The sequence below is a fragment of the Pinus tabuliformis genome, chromosome 9 (genome assembly GCF_031772625.1).
Source record: "Pinus tabuliformis cultivar Carrire ecotype Pingquan chromosome 9, CPIR1, whole genome shotgun sequence".
Classification (NCBI taxonomy): Eukaryota; Viridiplantae; Streptophyta; class Pinopsida; order Pinales; family Pinaceae; genus Pinus; species Pinus tabuliformis.
Window position 1 is genome coordinate 1967988058 of NC_142307.1, and position 6000 is coordinate 1967994057.

Here is a 6000-nt window from a genome sequence, read left to right on the forward strand (position 1 = left end):
TTAACTTCGGATCTACCAAGCACCTAGAGGGATCAAATCTCTTGAAATACAAATATCATAATATGCAAAGAGATTTGATCCCTCTCGGCACTTGGTAGATGGGAGTTAAGATGGATCTAGGTTGGTATATATGAAATTAAAGTTAATTATTACTTTAAAGCAAAGTTTACATCAACTTTTGGATATTTTGAGTGTGTGTTATGAGTTTGGAATTGGTCGTGATATCTCAACTCTTGTACTCATAGTCTCACTAATTTGATAATGAGCATTATCATTGTGGGGAAAATTATGTTAGAGTGTGGAGGTGGTAGGTGCATAGTTGGTACTTTGACTCAACTAGGAATGATATAATTTCAATTTTGCCTTAACCATTTTAGTGAACCTAAGTCTTTCAAAGAGATTAATGATGGTTGGGACCACCCCATAGATTATGCTCCCCCAGTTAATGGATGGAACCCTACACTCAATGATTGTGATGATCACCCTTCTACTATTGTTATTATTGTATCATAGTGTTAATGAACAATCTACTTTAATATGTCTTTTGGACTGGAGGTTGTGTGTGTGGACAACCCTTTTAAAGTAAAGTTATGTACATATAGTCAAACAAAGCTTTAATGTGAAAGAAACCCTTTATAAGAGAAGAGTTGTCCATATGGTGGGGTTTGAAAATACATATTGAACATGCCATCTCATCGAAAAACAAAAGGAAGACCCTACACCATGTTGTTCTTACATAATTGTTGAAGGGGATGATAATTCACTGTCCAACTATTTGTACTAGAGTTTGCTCAAATCATCAACATGAGTAACAAAAACATAAGAAAATGCCAATGACCCAAAGTTGTCAAACTTGTACAACCTAGAAAAAATGTTAACATTGTTATAAGCTATTACATGCTTTGAATCTTTCAAATCTCTAATTACAACATGATAAGGAAAAAAATCAACAGATTTGTCTTTCTAAGAGTGACTAATAAGATAAAAGAAGCTTGCAAGAAATCTCAAAAACACATAATGCATGGCTAAACTAATAACCATTTGCATAAACATGTCTTTTTGAGTGTGACTAATAAGATAAAAGAAGCTTGCAAGAAATCTCAAAAACACATAATGTATGGCTAAACTAATAACCATTTGCATAAACATGTGTTGATCCTACAATGTTTAGGGAACTAATATCACCAACAAAAATATGTTTGTTGTTACAATCATCGATAACATGAAGCATGGCTTTGTCCATGGCCATGTGATGAAGCCTTGAAATCTAGGATCTACTCACTAGCAGAAGTAGTTTTCACATTAAAGACACTTTGGAAAAAAAATGGCATGTCCTTTAAAAGATAAAGTAGTTGAAGAAGGTGGATCCAATTGGATGTTATGTTTCTTCATGATCGCTTCAAAGATTCCATGTTCTTCCAACGATGTCAATCTAAATGACCATCTTTCCCACAAAAAGTACAATGCTTCGCAACCTTCTTTCCTTTGGACTTGGCTCCTTGTTCAATATTGAAGAAGGGGGATTCTAGTAGGATTTGGCACCTTCTATTTTTTTTGAAGAAAAAACATAATTTTATTCAACCTGAAAACAAGGAACAAAATTACATTTTGTAGATGTCATTAGGCATTCGACCATTTCAACCTTTTGGTTGATGCACAATAAAATAAAATAAAAATCTGTAAAAAATTACATAATTTTACCGAGGTTAAGTGTGATAATAATCACTTAGTTTCCCCTTTTTCCCTTTCTTTTTCTAAATTTTTTGCCAAACTCCATGGTTGGGATCAGCTATTACTATTTCCAATTGATTGCTAGCTTCCTCCAAAGGGATTTATTTGTCTGAATCTGAGCTCTCAAATACATTATTCCTCTTTATACCTTTTGATCCCTTATCCTTGAATGTTATGTATTTTTGTTGCTCTGGTGCTTTTATCTCTACTAATTTTGTACCCTTTTGGATATGAGTCACAACTCTTGATCGATCCCCAGCTCCTTCATTTGCTTGGCTGCCATATTGTGCCTATGCATTCATATTTGGAACATTCTCCGTATTCTCTTCTTCTTCTTCTACCTCCCTTTGGCTTACGGGTCTACCTTTTTTTCCTTTTTGGGATCTCTTTTGCCAGTGGGCATGTGTTTTGCAGGTGTCCTATTTGAAAACAAATTTGGCATCTAAATGCCATATTTTCATAATCTAAGACTTGGGCCCACTGTAAGTTTTCATGTTTTAGATGGATACAATTAGGTAGACCTTTGCTAAGATCTATTTCCACACAAATTCTAGCAAATATAAATATATATATATTGTTCTGCCAAAGTCCATTTTTTTTAATTTTCCAAGATTATTTCCAATATCTTCTGGGACCTAATGGTGCTCTAAAGGGAGAGATATATTTTGGAACACCCAAACCGGCATTGTAGTGACCACCATGCTTGTAACATCGAATTCTAGGAACCATGGGGTAATGAAAAGCCCAACTCTACCCGAGAACCATGGCTTGTTAGTTAAGACTTTCTTCATATCTTTCTGGGTCAAATTGAACTATGAAGAAACCCTTGGAACATAAGTAGAGATCACAGTTGGGTGTCCAATAAGAATACACCCATTGATGTAGGTCTTCATATCTCAACCAGAAGCCATTAAACTTTCATATTAATGCCTTATATTGACGATCAACAAAAAGTGATGTTACTTCTGAGGGTTTAACATCCATCGTTGGTGCTTTTTCCACTTGTTCCACTATGTATGGTCCTGGCATATTTTGGATATGATCAGTAGGAGCGACAACCTTCCCTTTCACTGCATCCTTGAATGAGGCTGGCCCATTAGGGTTTTTTAAACATGTAGCTTCATGTCGCAGCCTCAAATTCAATATTATGTTGGAATCCTTTGCCATGTCATAATCTTTTATTTGGAGAGAATCCTAAAGCACTTTTCCTTCATATAACAAAACTTGAAGATTTATTGGTATTCCCAAGTCGTTTTGAATGTTTTACTTCAGGTATTCCACTAGATCCTAGCCTCGGATCTAGGGGATAGATGTCTTCCCATTAAATTTTTTGAGGAAGATTTAGTATTTTCTTTCTCTATCTGTGATTTGTCCAGATCTTGAGATAAAAGACAGAGAGGAGACCCATAAGAGGGTGGATCCCCTTTATGAAGTTGATCTAACACTGGATCTTAAATACCAACCTCGTATCGGAAGTGAATACCTTCCAAATTCTTCTCCACCAAATGCAACATCTCCAAAATTGAATATTTGCAAATGTGATTGCCCAAAGCCTGCACTTCCGCTATGATCTCCATAAAATATGCATGGATATCTTCGGTATCTTTTTTCAGCCGAGTAGATAACTTTTCTGGTCACACCTTGGCAACCTTGTTACTTTTCAACTTCTTGCATTTTCTTTGAGTGTTTGGAACATTGTTTTTATTGCACCATCAAAGATTTGTTCATGGCACATATAGGACCAATGGCATCAATATGCAAGATCCTGTTTTGTACTCACATTGTTCACATAATGCTTTGAAAGTAGTTATTACATAATTGGAAACCAAATCTTATATAATGGGATTAAAGGTTGAGACAAAAATAGAATCGCGTCAATGAAGCATAGAAGGAATTGATAGAATCATCTAGTTGCTAGGATTAGTCACAAACATTTTCGATAGACAATGATCAGGTGCTCTGTTAAGGCACTTCTTGATGTGAAGTCACCGATTCAATTCTCTGCCCCGATCGGGGTGATATATTGGACATAATGAAGATGTAGTCCCACCAAACTTACAAAAAAAAATTGCTAAGATTAGTGAGGTCACAAAAATAAAGGAAAATCCTTAAATTCTTGAATCAAGAGATATAGTCAACAATGCACTCAAAATCTCTAATATCTAACGCAATAAGTTGGTTATCTAAGTGATGAGTTTAGTAGTATTGTATTTGCCAAAAAGTTGTTAAAACTTGAGGTAAGCTTCTTTTGGAGTATCAATGTTATGTAGATAAGCCTTGAAATTGTTAGGAAAAGAATTTTTTATGAGACCACATGCTAAATATTTTTTGTTGAGTTGCTTATCTCTCTTTAGAATATCTTGTAGTACTTGATCTAATCTCATAGCGATTTAGCACTACCTTTTACTCCTCAATAGTTATTCCCATTAGAGAAACTTTGAGGTAAAAAATGGGTCTCAAAACAAAAATGTACAACAAAAATCAACTTTATAAGAACCAATAGGATTCAATATGATGATGTCAACCATGGGGGATGATTCACCATTTTTGGAGTAAACAAAAAAAAAACTACTTTTTCAACTCGTATTTTCAACTTATCTCCCTATGATTTTACTCAAATTTCGAGCGAGAGCACTCATTGGATGCGAAATTTAATTTTTCATCCAATGAGTACCCATGTTGCATACTTTCGATGAACCCTACTACACAAAAAATGTGAATCTCGTTTTTTCAAATATTTCACATTTTTCGTGTAGTAAGGTCCATCGAAAGTATGCAACATGGGTATTCCTTCGATAAAAATAAATAAATTTTGCATCTATCCAGTGCTCCTACTCGAAATTTGAGAAAAATTGTAGGGAGATTTGTTTAAAATACAAGTTGAAAAAATGATTTTTTTTCTCTCTTCCCTCCAAAACTTGATGAGGTAATCTAATCTTATTTTATTATTTTCACTATTATTTTATAATATTTCATAGGAGGCCCATTTTAGACTTCAAAATTTCTCTAATGTAGTGGTACATATAAGAATAGTAAGTAGTATTAGTAAGGAGACTCTCATTTGAAGAAGCACAATGACAAATACTAATCATATGGATACAAAAATTAAAATTTATAATATCTCTCAAAATTATGCAAAAGAAATGCGTTCATTGTTAGGATATTTAGACACTTATGAGTTATTTAATTACAACTTGGTCTAATGTGTATTTGTTTAGTATGCATTAGTTGCACTACAAATTGATAGACACAATATGTTCTAAACATAAAGTGATCTGACAGATCATATTCTTCTCAATATTAACAGCTATTGATCTATGACTTAACATTTGATTGGTCCATGATCTCTGTTTAAAAGGCATGGATAGTCATGGTTGATGATCAGTTTTGAGAACACTCTTATATAAAATAATTTCTTTTGTATTATTAAAATTGCCGCATTAATAAAATGTTTAATGTTTCTGCATTGGTTGGGGTTATGGCTTGTTTCCCTTTTAGAGAGTTCTAACCAGGTAAAAATACTAACATTGTGATATTTGATCTAGTTGTGTGAGTGGTTATTGAAGATATTCATCTTATATAGAATACTCTATTTACCCGAACATGGTATCATAACCCACTTGAAGAACTACTTCCTTTGGTGATCAAGATCTTGAAGCCCATGTTGCCACATTTCTGAGATCTATAATTTTTGCACTATTTTGGCCTAAACAGATTGTTCCATTGCATCCGTACTTTATTTCAACTAAGGATGTCTTTCATTTCATTCAGAAAATGTGTCTGTTTGCTTAAGATAGACCAATTTTCATCAAATCCGGAGATATATAGTCCAAATACACATTTTTCTTATTCATTATTTTTACAAAGTTCATATTTCAGTTTTTTATTTATATTCTCAATTTGCTACTCTTTATTGTTCATGTATGCTCTTTTCCTTACTCTCTGTGCAATCTCAGCAAATAAAAAACAAAGTAGAAAGTGTTTTCTCAACTATGTATGCTCAATCTCAACAAATAAAAAAATGGTGAGAAAACTTGCATTTCTTGACTAAGATAATCAAGATATAATCTCATTATTGTTGAGTTTTGGATTTTTTTTCGAACTACGTTTTTTTTGGATGAGTGCGTTTTGTCAAGCAAGCACATAATTCAAGGCATAGCTCCAACAACAACAACAACACCCTTCTTCAGTACTATCGTTGTGGCTTTTGCACTAACTCATTTGATTAAACATAATATTATTTAGTAAGAGGTATTGAAATCTCTTTTT